The sequence below is a fragment of the Nomascus leucogenys genome, chromosome 5 (genome assembly GCF_006542625.1).
Source record: "Nomascus leucogenys isolate Asia chromosome 5, Asia_NLE_v1, whole genome shotgun sequence".
In the NCBI taxonomy this organism is placed as follows: domain Eukaryota; kingdom Metazoa; phylum Chordata; class Mammalia; order Primates; family Hylobatidae; genus Nomascus; species Nomascus leucogenys.
This window is the reverse complement of record NC_044385.1, coordinates 40,120,722-40,138,087: the sequence shown is the minus strand read 5'-3', so window position 1 is coordinate 40,138,087 and position 17,366 is coordinate 40,120,722. Positions and strand designations below refer to the sequence as shown.

General features: G+C 41.0%; 1 long non-coding RNA gene across 3 annotated transcripts in view; it reads left to right on the top strand.

Annotated features, from left to right (window-relative positions):
• Window positions 1–17,366, top strand: part of LOC115835153 — a 201,766-nt gene that overhangs the window by 176,359 nt on the left and 8,041 nt on the right. For 2 of the 3 annotated variants that reach the window (XR_004030097.1, XR_004030099.1), the window contains 2 exons: window positions 15,000–15,216; window positions 16,174–16,329. This is a non-coding gene — a long non-coding RNA (uncharacterized LOC115835153). The remainder of the gene's footprint in view (window positions 1–14,999; window positions 15,217–16,173; window positions 16,330–17,366) is intronic. The other variant, XR_004030098.1, reaches the window with a different exon arrangement.

The window sequence follows — 17,366 nt, the reverse complement described above, 5'->3', positions numbered from 1 at the left end:
CATTGTGTGGTTATTAATTGACGTAATTTCAATATTCTTGTGCCTCAAGGAACAGGGAGGCCAGAGGAAGAGGGAGAGAGATGGGGAATGGCCAGTTGGTAGAGCAGTCAGAACACACACAGCATTGATTGATAAAGTTTCCCATCTTTGATCATGGTTTGTGGTGCCCCAAAACAATTACGATAGTAAGATCAAATATCCCTGATCGCAGATCAGCATAACAGATATAATAATCATGAAGAAGTTTAAAATATTGCAGGAATTACCAAAATGTGACACAAAGACCCAAAGTGATCACATGTTGTTGGAAAAATGGTGCCAATGGACTTGCTTGTTTCAGGGTTGCCACAGACCTTCAATTTGTCAAAAACGTGTATCTACAAGGCATACTAAAGCGAAGCACAGTAAAAGGAGGTGTGACTATGAATTAAAATAACTTGTAACCTCAACACCCAGTTAATTGCTAATAATTTGTTGTATGTCTCTCATAATTATATTTTTAAACAACAAAAATGTGATTATGGCTTTTATCCTCTTCTGTAACCATTAAAAAATGTAGCAGTTTATTTTAGGGCTGCAGGATGGTGTGCAGTAAGGAGTACCACATTTTGTTTTTTATGTTTTGTAGTTTCCAATATTTTGCTGCTGGGCAATCAGTTTCTTTCCTTTCTTCACCTTCTCCTCACTCTCCTCCAACTCCTCCTCCAACTTATTCTCCTTCTCCTCCTTTTTTTACTTCTAAAGAGATATGTACTAAATGAACAGTCTTGTAAACAAATCTTTGCACTCATCCGTGATTATTTGCCCAGAACCAGTTTCTAGGAGTGAATATGTATGGCTTAAAGCGTCTGTGAATTTTATGTTTTTTGATACATAGTAAATCACATTATTACCAATTACTTAGACTGGTGAGTCTTTAATCAGAGTGTACATCAGAATCATCTGGGGAGCTTTTTAAAGCCTATGCTTCTCCACTCTTGATCTCTGAAGATTTTTATTTCAAGGATCTGGCACAAGCCCTCAGTACCTGTGCTTTTAAGATGTTCCCCAGAGGAATCCCATATGCTCATATGGTTGAGAACCACTGGCTGAGAAGACAGAGGTAAAATGCCAGCAAAATTTTCAAATGACATGAGGCTAGAAAGAAGAATTAATTAATTGGGTGTTAGTATCAGGTTCCCCCAAAATGTCCTTATGCTGGGATAATGGAGGTATGAGCCATTAATATATATATTAATATATATTGAGCATCTTCTATAAGACAGACAATGTGTTGCCTCAGAATATACATGGTCTTAATGGTAACTGCAACCCAGGCAGGAATGTGGTCTCTTTTACAGGTGATGAAATAAAAATTCAGGGAGCTAACTTATTTGCCTGAGGCCAGGTTTTGAACACAAGTCTTCCTATCTCCAAAGTCCATTTTGTTTTTTCACCACATACTACTAATTTTTACTGGTGCATTTAAGAGGAATCAATACAATGTTATGAATTTGAGCTCTCAAATCTGAGTACACAAAGAACACCACTAGGCTATGTACTTTATCTAAAGCATCTGGGAGAAAGATTCAAATCAGTGTTCACAAAGTGCACTACAAATATCACCAACAGTAAAATTACTTGCAAGGGGGAGAGAATGTTATGAAATGCAGATCCTTGAGTCTCACCATAGATCTACTGAATTAGGATCCAGATTTTTTTTTCTTTGTCTAGTTCACCATTGATGGTCACCTGGGTTGATTCTATGTTTGTGCTATTGTAAATAGTGCTTCAATGAATGTATGTGTGCATGTGTCCTTTGGTAGAACAATTTATTTATTTATTTTTTTGATATATACCTAGTAATGGGATTGTTGGGTCAAATGGTAGTTCAATTCTTAGTTTTTTTTTCTTCAAGTTTTATTTTAAGTTCCATGGTACATGTGCAGGATGTGCAGGTTTGTTACATAGGTAAACATGCGCCATGGTAGTTTGCTGTACAGATCAACCTGTCACCTAGATATTAAGCCCAGCATCCATTAGCTATTCCTTCTGATGCTCTCCATCCCCCTGCACCCCTCCAACAGGCCCCAGTATGTGTTGCTCCCCCCATCTGTCTATATATTCTCATGGTTCAGCCGCCACTTATAAGTGAGAATGTGGGGTGTTTGTTTTTCTATTCCTGCCTTAGTTTGCTGAAGATAAGGGCTTCCAGCTCCATCCATGTCCCTGCAAAGGACATGATCTCATTCCTTTTTATGGCTGAATAGTATTCCATGGTGTATATGTACCACATTTTCTTTATCCAGTTTATCACTGATGGGCATTTGGGTTGATTCCATGTCTTTGCTATTGTGAATAGTGCTGCAATGAACATATGCATGCATGTATCTTTATAATAGAATGATGTATATTCCTTTGGATATATACCCTGTAATGGGATTGCTGGGTCAAATTGTATTTCTGCCTGTAAGTTTTTGAAGAATTGCCACACTGTTTTCCACAATGATTGAACTAATTTACACTCCCACCAACAGTGTAAAAGTGTTCCCAGTTCTCTGCAGCCTTGCCAGCATCTTGACTGTTTCTTGACTTTTCAGTAATTGCTATACTGACTGGCATGAGATGGTGTTTCATTGTGGTTTTGAATTGCATTTCTCTAATGGTCAGTGATGTTGAGCCTTTTTTTTTTTCCATGTTTGTTAGCTGCATGAAGGCCTTCTTTTGAGAAGTGTCTGTTCATGTCCTTTGCCCACTTTTTAATGGGATTTGTTTCTTTTTCTTGTAAATTTGTTTAAGTTCCTTGTAGACTCTGGGTATTAGACCTTTGTCAGGTGGGTAGATAGCAAACATTTTCTCCCACTCTGTAGGTTGTCTCTTCACTCTGTTGATAGTTTCTTTTGGTGTGCAGATGCTCTTTAGTTTAATTAGATCCCATTTGTTAATTTTTGCTTTTGTTGCTGTTGCTTTCAGCGTTTTTGTCATGAAATCTTTGCCCTTGCCTATGTTCTGAATGGTATTGCCTAGATTTTCTTCTAGGGCTTTTATAGTTTTGGGTTTTACATTTATGTCTGTAATTCATCTTGAGTTAATTTTTGTATACCGTGTAAGAAAGGGGTCCTGTTTCAATTTTCTGCATATGAATAACCATTTCTCCCTGCACTATTTATTAAATAGGGAATCCTTTCCCCATTGTTTGTTTTCATCAGGTTTGTTGAAGATCGGATGGTTGCAGGTGTGTGGTCTTATTTCTGAGTTCTCTATTCTGTTCAATTGGTGTATGTGTCTGTTTTTGTGACAGTACCATACTGTTTTAGTTACTGTAGTCTTGTAGTATAGTTTGAAGTCAGGTAGTGTGATGCTTCCAGCTTTGTTCTTTTTGCTTAGGATTGTCTTGGCTATGTGAGCTCTTTTTTGGTTCCATATGAATTTTAAAATAGGTTCTTCTAATTCTGTGAAGAATGTCAATGGTAGTTTAATGGGAATAGCATTGAACCTATAAATTACTTTGGGCAGTATGGCCATTTTCATGATATTGATTCTTCCTATCCATGAGTGTAGAATGTTTTTCCATTTGTATGTGTCCACTCTGACTTCTTGGAACAGTGGTTTGTAGTTCTCCTTGAAGGGGTCCTTCACTTCCCTTGTTAGCTGTATTCCTACGTATTTTATTCTCTTTGTAACAATTGTGGATGGGAGTTCATTCATGATTTGGCTCTCTGTTGTTAGTGTACAGAAATGCTAGCAATTTTTGCACATTGATTTTGTATCCTGAGAATTTCCTGAAGTTGCTTATCAGCTTAAGAAGCTTTTGGCCTGACACGATGGGGTTTTCTAGACATAGGGTCATGTCATCTGCAAACAAAGATTATTTAACTTCCTCTCTTCCTATTTGAATATGCTTTATTTCTTTCTCTTGCCTGATTGACCTGGTCAGAACACAGTTGAATAGGAATGGGAGAGAGGGCATCCTTGTCTTGTGCTAGTTTTTAAGGGGAATGCTTCCAGCTTTTGTCCATTCAGTATAATATTGGACGTGTGTTTGTCATATATGGCTCTTATTATTTTGAGGTATGTTCCTTCACTACCTGTTTACTGAGATTTTTAACATGAAGCGATGTTCAATTATATTGAAGGTCCTTTCTGTGTGTATTGAGATAATCACGTGGTTTTTGTCTTTAGTTCTGTTTACATGATGAATTATATTTATTGATTTGTGTATGTTGAACCAACCTTGCATCTCAGGGATGAAGCCAACTTGATCGTGATGGATAAGCTTTTTGGTGTGCTGCTGGATTTGGTTTTCCAGTAAGAAATCCAGATTTCTAACAAACACCAGGCACTTCTCATGCACACCACAGTTTGAGAATTAGTGGTTAAGGGTGTTAATTAAACTTGAGTTTAATGTAAATCAACAGAGTAAAAATTCTGAAAAGACAAAAAAATGTGAACTGGAGTTACGCCGATAAAGGGCAAACCGCCGGCTCACGCTTGTACCCAGCACTTGGAGGCAAGGCGGCGGATCACGAGGTCAGGAGATCGAGACCACGTGAAACCCGTCTACTAAAATAAAAAATTAGCCGGGGGTGGGGGCGGAGTCAGCTACGGAGAGGTGAGGGAGAAGGGTGAACCGGAGGCGGAGCTGCAGTGAGGAGATGGCCACTGCACTCCACCTGGTGACAGAGGAACGTCAAAAAAAAAAAAAAAAAAAAAAAAAAAGGGGCAAACACACCCACACTGTGGAAGTCACATTTGAGCACTCATATTTAAGGATATTTGAAATTTGCAGTGCACAGAGTGAAAAGTAACCAGCATGGCGGGCATACTTGATGTAGTTGAAGGAACTAAGGCTACTCAGCCTGGAATAGAGAAGACTTTAAGGAGATAAAACAGGTGCTAAGATTGGGGTGTGAGGGCTTCCTTCTTATTTTCCCTTGCAGACCCTGGCAATACAGCTGGAAACTCTAGGACTGGGGAGCTCATATTCTATTTAGCAGAGTAGTAGAGAATTTCATCTTTGAGACATCTGTGGAAGTCTTTCTCTAGCAGGAGGATGGGCTGTCCCTAGAACATGGGACCCATGGCAACTCCCCTCTACTGTCCACTGGAAGCTGAAGATTTCAACCACCAGGCTGTCCTCATTCTGTGCTTTTCTTAATTAAATAATTTTATGGTACCAGAGAATGGCTGCTTATATGGACGTTTTCTGGGGGCTACTGCCATATTTACCAGCTTCTTTCTCATTTGTGGCAATAAGGGGTAAGAGATAAGACCTGGGCTTCAGTGATAGGAGAGCTAGCTTTTGTCCCAGGTTTGCAATTAATGAGACAGTTAAGGCAAGATCCCCAATCTCTATAAAGTGTTTGTTCATCTGAAAGACAATGATCATTTTGGCTGTTCTTTTTCATCATGGTATTGCTGAGAGGGCCAAATGAACAAAAGGCAATGAAAATGATACAGCCAGAGCTGTATGATCCAGCAATCCCACTGCTGGGTATATACCCCCCAAAAAAGGAAATCAGTATATTGAAGAGTGTATTAGTCTGTTCTTATGCTGCTAATAAAGACATACCTGAGATTGGGTAACTTAGAAAGGAAAGAGGTTTAATTGACTCACAATTCTACATGGCTAGGGAGGCCTTATAATCATGACGGAAGGCAAATGAGGAGCAAAGTCATGTTTTATATAGTGGCAGGCAAGAGAGCTTGTGTAGGAGAACTTCCCTTCATAAAACCATCAGATCTTGTGAAACTTATTCACTATCACAAGAACAGTATGGGAAAAACCTGCCCCATGATTTAATTACCTTCCACCGGGTCCCTCCCATGACACACAGGAATTGTGGGAGCCACAGTTCAAGAAGAGATTTGGATAGGGACACAGCCAAAGCATATCATTCTGTCCCTGGCCCCTTCCAAATCTCATGTCCTCACATTTCAAACCCAAGCATGCCTTCCCAATAGTTCCCCAAAGTCTTAACTCATTTCAGCATTAACTCAAAAGTCCACAGTCCAAAGTCTCATCTGAGACAAGGTAAGTCCCTTCCACCTATGAGCCTGTAAAATAAAAAGCAAGTTAGCTACTTCCTAGATACAATGGGGACATGGACATTGGATAAATGCACCCCTTCCAAATGAGATAAATTGGCCAAAAGGAAGGGGTTCAATGCCCCCATGCAAGTCCAAAATCCAACAGGGCAGTCAAATCTTAAAGTTCCAAAATGATCTTCTTTGACTCCATGTCTCACATCCAGGTCACACTGATGTAAGAGGTGGGTTCCCATGGTCTTGAGCAGCTCTACCTTTGTGGCTTTGCAGGGTACAGCCCCCCTCCCAGCTTCCTTCATGGGCTGGTGTTGAGTGTCTGTGGCTTTTCCAAGGGCACGGTGCAACCTGTCAGTGGATCTACCATTCTGGGATCTGGAGGACAGTGGCCCTTTTCTCACAGCTCCACCAGACAGTGCCCCAATGGGGATTCTGTGCAGGGGCTAACCCACATTCCCCTTCCACACTGCCCTAGCAGAGGTTCTCCATGAGGGCTCCTCCTCTGCAACACCCCTCTTCCTAATATCCAGGCATTTCCATACATCCTCTGAAATCTAGGTGGAGGTTTCCAAACCTTAATTCTTGACTTCTGTGCACCTGCAGGCACAACACCATGTGGAAGCTGCCAAGGCTTGGGGCTTGCACTCTCTGAAGCCACAGCCTGAGCTCGGCCCCTTTTAGTCATGGCTAGAGTGGCCGGGATGCAGGGCACCAAGTCCCTAGGCTGCACACAGCAGGGGGGCCTGGACACGGCCCAGGAAACCATTTTTCCCTTCTAGTTCTCCTGACCTGTGATGGCAGGGGCTTCCATGAAGGTCTCTGACATGCCCTGGAGACATTTTCCCCATTGTTTGGCTCCTCATTACTTATGCAAATTTCTGCAGCAAGCTTGAATTTCTCCTCAGAAAAATGGGGTTTTCATTTCTATTGCATCATCAGGCTGCAAATTTCCAAACTTTTATGCTCTGCTTCCTCTCGAACACTTTTCAGGTTAGAAATTTCTTTAGCCAGATACCCTAAATCATATCTCTCAAGTTCAAAGTTCCACAGATCTTTAGGGCAGGGGCACAATGATGCCAATCTCTTTGCATAGCAAGAGTGACCTTTACTCCAGTTCTCAACAAGTTCCTCATCTCCATCTGAGACCACCTCAGCCTGGACTTCATTGTTCATATCACTATCAGCATTTTGGTCAAAGCTATTCAGTGAGTCTCTGGGAAGTTCCAAACTTTCCCACATCTTCCTGTCTTTTGAGCCCTCCAAACTCTTCCAATCTCTGCCTGTTACCCAGCTCCAAAGTAGCTTCCACATTTTCAGGTATCTTTACAGCAATGCCCCACTATCCAGTACCAGTTTACTGTATTAGTCTGTCCTGAGGTTGCTAATAAAGACATAATCTAAAACTGTGTAATTTATAGAGAAAGAGGTTTAATTGACTTACAATTCCACATGTCTGGGAGGCCTCATAATTGTGGCTGAAGGCAGATGAGGAGCCAAGGCACATCTTACATGGCAGCAGGCAGGAGAGCTTGTGTAGTAGAACTCTCCTTTATAAAACTATCAGATCTCGTGGGACGTATTCACTATCATGAGAACAGCATGGGAAAGACCCACCCCCATGTTTCAATGACCTCCCTCCAGATCTGTCCCATGATACCTGGGGATTATGGGAACTGCAATTCAAGATGAGATTTGGGTGGGAACACAGCCAAATCATATCAAAGAGATAACTGCACTCCCATATTTGTTGCAGCACTGTTCACAAAGGCTAAGATATAGAAGCAACCAAATGCCCATCAATGGATGAATGGCTAAAGAAAATGTGGTACATATACAAAACAGAGTACTCTTCAGCCACAAAAAAGAATGAGATCCTGCAAGCACATGGATGGAATTGGAGATAATTATGTTAAGTGAAATAAGCCCAGCACAGAAAGACTAACATTACATGTTCTCACTTATTTGTGGGGCCTAAAAATCAAAACAATGGAACTCATGGACATACAGAGTAGAAGGATGGTTACCAGAGGCTGGGAAAGGGTATTGGGAAGTGAGGTGGGGGGAGGTGGTCATGTTTAATGGGTACAAAAATAAATAGTGAAAAAGACTGGATAAGACCTACTATTTGATACCGCAACAGGGAGACTATAGTCAATAACTTAATTGTACATTTGAAAATAACTGAAAGAGTGTAATTGGATTGTTTGTAACACAAAGGATGAATGCTTGAGGAGATGTAGACCCCATTCTCCATGATATGATTATTACACATTGCATGCCTGTATCAAAACATCTCGTGTATTCCATAAAGACATACACAGACTATGTACCCACAAAAACTAAAAAAAAATTTAAATTAAAAAAACCCAAAATGGTATAGCCATAAAACACCGCAAAGTCAGATATTAATACAATTTCTACATCAAATTAGAAAAAATATATTTAAACACCTATAGGGTTTATAAATCGAGAAAAAATATTGTGCATTATTAACCTAAACTCCACTACAACAGAACAAATTATAATAAAGTAGAAAGAATTGGAACACATTAACCACAGTAAAACAATATGAGCTTGTCACTTTACACAGAAGCTTACTCCTACATTACAGGAAAGAAGAAGAATGAGTGTGAAGTGTGCAGAATGAGGGACTGCGTGTATAAGGGAGGTCCTTGAATCTGCTGAACATGGCTTACATGGGAAAGTTGTTATATTCCTGCCACACTCCTTGAGGAGCTGCCATGGGAAGCCCTGTATTTTACAGTTGAGGAAACTGAAGACAGAAGACTTTGAGTATTCTTCCCACAGCAGTCACTGGCAGATCCACATGAAGGGGGTTGTTGACATCAGGCAGTGGTGATGGAGGAGGGAATTGAGTTCCTCTGTGACATCACCTTCTTCGTGGTGGAAAAAAGGTGCCATAATTTAGGTCAGATGGAGAGTCAAGTAATAAATAGCACAGGTCTAGGATGACTTTGCGGCAATATTTGTCTCATCACATGTCTCACATGCAATTCTGGAGTTCTGCTCTGAGTACATACTCATCTAATCACAGGAGATACAGTGGTTCCTGCTATTGCAATGCCGTCAGTGCTCGCATAAACAGCTTACATATATGCCTTCTTGCTGTAGCTTCTACTTCCTTCCTCCTTCCTCTCCCTTTTCTTCACTCAGTTCTTAGCCAGTGAAAACACTGCCAAGGTAGAGATTGGATGGTCCTTCCTCTTCTCCATTCTCTCTTGCCCTTTGCCTTCCTCTTAGTAATACTTTCTAACACATTTACTATGTGCCAGAATTTGTGCTATGCACTTTAAATAGACCATTCAATTTAGTCCTCATGACAGTATCATGGGCTAAGTTTTATTATCCCACTAAAAAATAGATATGAGATGTTAAGTAATTTCTTCAAAATAGCCTGTCATGGCCAGTGAATGTCTGAACTGCCTTTCAAGCCTGGGTTTTTGGACTCCAAGTACATACCACTTACCATGATGTAATGACAGCCACCATTCCACATGCATGTATGTTTGCTGTTGACATTGATCATCACTTTAGTAGAAGTTAAGAATCAAAGGTTAACAGCTTTTGTGAACCATATTTTACAAGAGTCAATGTGCTATATACATGAGCATTATAAGTAAATGCTATATGACTTGGAATTATTTATCTTGTAGGCAAAAATGGGAATGGCTACTTATGTGCTGTCATCACTAAGAGCTTATAGAGGTAGAAAAATTGAATTTGAGTTTTGATTGTGCCGTTTAGTTCATGTGAGACCTTGGAAATGTTATTTAATTTTGGTTATTCTTATCTGTGTAATGGGAGTACTAATAGTGTCAAATATGGAAGTTATAAGGAATCAAAACAGTCTAATTCCTAGTGTATAGTAAGTGCTCAGTATATTTTTGTTACAATTAGAATTATGATTATAATGATTGAGCCTTTAATATTTTTCAGGTACTCTCAGAAGTTTTATAGAGGATACTGTTATTTTTCATTCATATACACTCAATAAATGTAGAATAGAATGAAAAATTGGTGAACTACCCAACCCTTTGTTCTAGAAGGGCCCACTTTTCCCCTTTACCTTACCCTATGCACAATCTTAGTCCCCTTTCATATGGAATTGCTGTGTCCCAGGAGAGGTGGCAAGACTTGATGAAAAAATGAGGCAAGAATAACTGGGGATGATCTGGTTTTTTTTTTTCCACTCTCCTGCAGCTAATTTCCACTCTGTTAAGTCATGCTGTGTGTGCTATCTGACCAGGCCCCTCACTCCCGCCCGGCTATAACTGAGCCTAAATTCTTGATTTTGGTGTTTGCATTTTCTCATGCTGGTGTCCTCCTCCAATCTATCAGTACAGGCACTAAAGTTGATTTTTTTGACCTTTATCTGCTTCTCTTTTGCTTATTTCCCAATTTGTTCAGGACTCAAGACAACAAGATGGGTGCTGTGTATGGCGGGCTCCATCAGAGACTCTCAGCAATCTCTTTTCAGTTAATTTGGCAATATTTATTAAATAACTTGAGTGAGACCTACATTTCAAGGGGTTTATAAGAGTAGATTGAAAAAGGCTTACAATGTTGCAAAGAAGGCAGCACTTACCCATAGGAAGTCCACAGCCTCAAATGGCCAGTGTGGGTGGTGCAGCCAAGCCAGGAAAGGGCAAAAAATGATGTCAGTCTGGGCTGGAGGTGGTGGGGAGGTGAGACCTTGAGATGTTGTCAAGAAGGGTGGATAAAATTGAGCAGTGGAAGAACACTTGGGAGGCCTTCCAGAGAGCAAGGGAAATAGTATTGGCATTAACGAGACGGCTGGGCTCTGGAGTTCTGGATACTTTGATTACTGCCCAAACTGAGTGTGGACTTGGTACAGTGGTGGGGTTCTCAGTTTTGTCATTTATTCACTGAATGAGTTTAAGCAGGTGAATTCCCCTCTCTGAACTGTGGCTTTCTCATTCTTAAAATGAAGGCAATAATTTTGCCCTTGCTTGGCAGTTGTGAGATTTAAATGAGTCAATGGATAGAACGCATACAGCCCAATGCCTAGCGCATAATAAAAACTTAACAAGTTTATTGGTTTTGACCAAAGAGTAACTGAGCTGCATGTGAATGAGGTGGCTTGCCTGCAGCCAGTGAGCCTTATCTTTGCTTTCCATGAAATCCTGTCAGATGTTTTTGAGCTCCAAAAATAAAACAAAACACCATAGTTTTTAAATGGTTGTAGTCATTATTCAGTAGACCAGTTTCCAATCTTTAACTCATAGTTGCAAAAGTTTTTAAGCTCCTCTCTTTCTTCAATTATTCATTTTGACTAAATTTTTAATGAAAGAAATGTAAATACAGAACCAGCATGACCAAATTATAGTTCCAATGTTTTGTACCAATTATTACCTTTAGGTTCTAAAATATTAAAAAGTAGGATTACTAAGCAGGACTGTATGAAATCAAGGCTTGGTAGAGGTTTTATCTGCCTTAGTTCCTTTCTATAGTTTCTCTATCAAAGTCTTATTTCCTGTCAGCAGCTCAATTGCTTATTATTTTTGTGTATTTCAAAGTATTTCTATAATATTTCAAACATGGTGACTGAATGGAAATAGCCACATTCTTTGACAAGAGCTAGTTCACAACTAACACAACGACACACATACCCTAGGAGCAGCTCCTGACACGCAATCAGAACCAGGGGTGAAACATGAAGAATACCATCCTGCCATTTCACAGGGACTACACCAGGGACAGCGGTGGGCAGTCTAGGCACCCCCTTGGTGACAATTGCTATCTGTACACTGATGACTTCCAAATCGAGATCTCCAGCCCAAAACTATTTCCTCTGCTCCATACTCAATTGACCAATTCCTGCTGGGCTTTTCCACCGTGATGTCACAGGTGCCTTGATTTACAGCTCCCAGAGAAACTTGACTCTTTCCTTTCAAGAAGTAAATGACATGTCCATCTATACAACAGGCAACTCTGCAAGAAATTTGGGACTCACTCTTGGCTGCATAGTGTTAGTGGTTAATAGCATAGACCCGAGGTGGAGACTACGTGTTCACTGGCTATGGCACTTAACCTCTCTGTGTGTCATTTATCTCATCCATCATATGGGGATTATAGAAGTTCCAACTTCATAGGTGTAGTGTGGTGATTAAATGAGTTAATATTTCTAAGTGCTTAGAACAGTGCCTGGCACATAGTGAAAAAACATGTAAATGGTTGCTGAATAAATAAATCACACGTAGCAGTTCCTGAAAAGCTACTAAATTTACACATTCCTCCTCTTCTACATCTCCAGGCAACTAAGGATGCTGCCTTAGTTCAGCCTCTATCTCCCCTAGTATAATGCGGTGATTTTCATTTCCTTAGTGAGGTCCTGTCCCCTGTTTTTCCCTGCTCCAGTCTATACTCCCTATGGCAACCAGAGTGACATTTACTGAACGTAGAGCTGATCATGTGGCTCCCTTGTTTACAACATTGAGTGATTCTTCGTCATGTTAGCCGGGCTGACTTGGCTCTTCATGGTCTGGCTCCTGCTTGCATCTCTTGCTACCTCTACCCTTTCTCATCACTCTGCCTTCTAAGCATTACAAATTCATTCTTTTTCCCTAAGCCTATCTTCATTTGCTCTCCTTCCTGTTGATGGAATGCCTCCCTCTGCCTTATTCACCTTTAGATCCAGCTTAAGCATCACTCAGTCTCTAAAGATTCCCTGATTCTTTCACCAGGAAGCATTCTTTGCTTTGTGCTTTCTTTGTATCGGTGATTATCATTGCACAAAAGGACTTTTTACTGCCTTTATTTCTTCGCAGCATCTAGCTTGCTAACCAAAATGTGAGCTCTGAGGGCATGGAGTGGTCTCTGTCTGAAGTGTGCTCATGCACACATACATGTGCATATGCACACCCCCCACACACACAGTTAATTTTAATTAACTTTTTTTTGTTCCGTATCAGTGCCTTTCACAATGTCTGTTACAAGGTAGATTATTAGTTAATGTGCACTGAATAAATGAAGAAATAATAAATGGAAAGGTATTTCATTGGTTGTTTAATCGAGTCCCTAATTTTATAGATAAGAAAACAGACCCAGAGAAGTTAGTTAACTTGTTCTAGATCTCTCTGTTGGGCAGCATCAGATATACACTAATAGTAACTTTCCAGCATCTCCCATGATGATATAGTCTCACTTATTAAGTCCCATTCGGATTAATTATACAATCTTAAACTCTAGATTGAGGAAGCTAAGTGCTCCCTGATCCCATTCTCCTCATCTATCCCTATTAGAAATCCCTTTCTTAATACCCAGGATTTAGACTCTGTGGTAAGGAATGTTATTGAATTCCCAAACCACTCAGGGCTTCCAGGGAAGGGGTTTGACTTGCCTACCCTCCAGGCACTGGAAGTGACCTTGACTGTTTTAACATTTTAATTAGGGTTGGGGTGGGGGAAGGGCAGCAGGACACTTTTTGAAATTTAAATATAAGAACTCTTTTAAAAACAAATTATTTTGTCCTAAAGAAACTCTGTGTGTGTGTATGTGTGTGTCTGTGTGTGTTGTGTGTTGTGTGTGTGTATGCGTGTGTGTGTCTGTGTGTGTGTTGTTTGTGTGTGTGTGTCTGTGTGTACTGAGAAAAGGGGGTGCTAGGTTACTTGAAGGGTTGGTTCAGAGGCAAAAACATGGGGATGCCCTGAGTTTTGCATTTGTGTTGAAAAGTCATCAGAAGAGAGTAAGGTCAACTCTGAATTCCGCCAAGTTTGCCTTCAGTGCTGCAGAATGAAATGAGGTAATGTACTTTATGAGCTGTGAAGAGCTGCAGAAATGTGAGGCATTTTTAGAATGGTTGATTTACGGAACAGGAAGGCCTTTAGAAACGAGATAGCTCCTCCCATCTTTCTCATTTCAGAGAGTGGTAAAGTGACTTGCCCAAGGTCATAGCACCAAGGCAGTGGCAGAGTTGGCTCTGCTTCCTCCAGCCCATGGCTTACCTCTTCCTGCAGGCCCTTCACAATCTCACCTACAATTGTGGCACCTGAATAAGCTGGAGTCTTTCCCCTCCTCTGGGCTTCTGCACATGCGGTTCCTTATTTCCAGATACCTTCTTTTTTCATGGTGGCCATGGGAGGACCTCCTCCTTCTGTGAGGTTCTGCCTCATCTGACACTCTTCTAGTCTCTCAGCTCTTTACTCCCAATGTCTGGTCATAAAATAAAACGCATGGAAGACACAGTTCTTCCCTTAGAGAAATTTACAAGGAGCTATGTCTGTTTCTAAGGGGCCTCCCTAAGTGCAAGTCTGCACCCTTAGCTGTGATTAAAACTGAAGTCTTCACAGGTGGTGGGAGATGGGATTGAGGCACAGAGAAGGTCCTCTCAGACACACGATCCTCCTGGTCCTCTCCAAATCACACCTCTTAGGCCATGGCTTACTCTACCAATATTTAAAGTCAGGAAGTTTGTTCAAAGCAGTTATCTTGGGGCCCTGCAGTATCAGTCAAGAGAATGTTTGCTTCTTAGAGAGAGAAGTTACAGGGAGGCAGATTTTGAATTAGCTCGAGGGAGCCCATCCCATCAGTGAGGGCTGAACAACCATAGAGGGCTCTGCAGCCCAAGGAAGAGGATCTCCTGCCCTTGACAGTGTCCAGAAGAGCAGCCAGTAGCTTTCAGGACTGAGCCATGCGCAAGGCCTCCAAGCTTCCATCTGGCACTGAGGCCCTTGATTTAATAACAGGGTTTCCATCCCATCTCCAGTACTGGGTAGTTTTGGGTCCTGATCCCACAAGGTGAAGACGAATTTCTTCCTGTGGACTGCCAGAGGTATGTTATTTTAATCAAGATTGGAATGACCGAGTAAATGAATTTTGGAATGTTTTATAAAAAGTCATAATTATGGTGTTAGTGTGTATGCATGTGTGTGAGTGTGGAGAGGGCAGCAAATACAGATGTGCCTTTAAATTTATATTTCCCTCATCTTTTCCAGTATACTGAATTGGAAACCCATTCAATCTGATGTCTGCTGAGGAATGAAGAAGGACCACTGGTGATTCCTCCATCCTCACTCCTGTGTCCCTCCTTGCATTGCAAGTGCTTTACAAGTCTTCCCGATAGACCATGAGCATCCTGAGGGCTGGTATCAAATTTAACTCATCTCCTATCCTCAGTGCCTCGTACAAGATGCTGGATGTAGGAGGAGTTCAGTAAGTATATGCTATATAAATGACAAATGAATGAGTGAATGAATAAGTAAGGGAATGACTTGATTCTTCCTCTACCACCAATTCAGAAGACTTGGCTGAAAGGGTGGGAGAGGGAGTTAGGACTCTGTAAAGAAGACCATGATTGAGTTTTGAGAAAAAAAGAAAAACTTCAAACAAAGAACCTTTTGTTCTTCTCCTGGTGCTATCCCCTTTCTGACTGACAGCCTCTTGTTCTTTTTGTGATTGACACCCCTCACTGTACTATACACATCCTATCTGGTTCCATGTTATATTCTCAAATGCTTTGCACAATGCTTGGCAAGTAGCTGTAGCTCAATGAGTGGAAACCCAGTCAACACACACATATTGAACACATATTCTGTATCCCAGTTTTTGAGCTAGATGTTGAGGGTACAGATTGAAAGATAAATAAAATTTGGGCACTGTTCTCAATTTGCTCAGCTTAATGGGAAGAGGACATAGGAAGGAGAGCCTCCTCCTCAGCTGGTTTAACTTCTCAGTATGCTCCTAACAATGTAAATGCCAGCCTAGAGGAAATACATTCATTCACCCCTTTAATAATTCCAGTGTCCATAGATTTATTTGGAATCTCTTTGCAGGGCTTACAGAATATGCGTCTGTTAAAATTCCAGAAGCAGTGCAGACTCAAACTGGGCGATTAAAGAAAAATTGAAGGATTCATTTATAAAGGTATAGCGATGTTGTATGGAAACCTCAAGGATAGTGCAATGCCCTTGGGCCAACAACAGCTCACTATTTTTAACCTTGTATGTAAGACACAATGGGAGGGAACAGTTAACAGAATCTAGAGACAGAACATGTTATGGAGAAGACCATCTGGCAGGAGATGCGCCCTTATGCCAAGGATGCAGCAGCCTGAGATGAATGCAAACGAGCAAGGTTGACCTCACTTTCCTTCTCTCTGGTCTCCTACAGTGCCCTCCATTGCTTGACTCAACTGGAAATCAGAGAGGGAGCCCTTTGGTAAAGTTCAAACAGGTCAGGCTCCAAGGACACAGAGCTGGTGATGAGGGGTTGAGAATGGATCTGGGAGAACAAATGGGAGATAGATACTTCATTATATTAGGTAAGGTAAGTCCTACGAAGATATGCCCAAGGCTTTCCTCTCCCATCCACACACTTCACCTGCCCTTGTGCATCCTCCCCTTACCCCCAGCATCATTTATGAGAACAGACTGATGCCAGAGACTGTAGGGAGCACATCATCCACTTTATTTTCCCATTTCAACTTTACAATCATGCCTGAGTAGGTGAAGACTCAGACCAAAAAAGGAGCATAAAATCTCTCTGACTCACAAGTCCATGTGGCATGTTGAATTCCTGAACATTATTAGCACATCTAATTTGGATAGTTCATTGGGGCAGTATCTTCAGGAGGAAAAACTGCCCAAACTCCCGTCTGCCTGGACACCTTTCCAACCTCCATTTACTTGACTAGCCATGAATCTTTACTCCTGACTCAGATAAGCTTTCTTTCCTAGCAAGCTTTTATAGAACCTCCCATCTGGTGGTATGGTCCTGTCTTGGAATTCTCATTGTCACTACTCTTGCTTCTAATATAGCACTGATCACGTTGAACTTAATCATCTTTGCTGTTTTTCTTATGAGGCTGTTAGGTCTTTGAGATCAGGGACCATTTCTTTTTTCATTTATGTGTCTGTAAAATACACAGCGGCTGGAATTCACTAGGGCTCAGCAAATATTTCTTCAAAATAAGGACGACTTTGTCTATAACTAAGAAAAGATCAGGTGGAGGACAGCAAAGGAAGATAAAGTACAGAATATCCTTTATTCTTCAATGTTTCAGGAAGATTCGATACTTAGGAAACCTAGAAATTTGTATAACCAGATAGGCTAAAATGATGTCGTGAAAATCCTACCGTTATCACCCACATGAACACCATCTCATTGCAGTTAATGGAAATAAATGTACCATTCAGTACTTTAAATCATGAAACAACATAACTGCCTTCTATTTGCAGTGACCTTCTGGTGCCCTTATTATTTCCTCACTGCAGATGTCTGTGCCTAATCTTGTTGATTCAGCAAAGGGAGTGCATCCAAAAGGCATAGGTGAGGTGCAGAGAAGTAGGGGAGGGGAAAAGGAA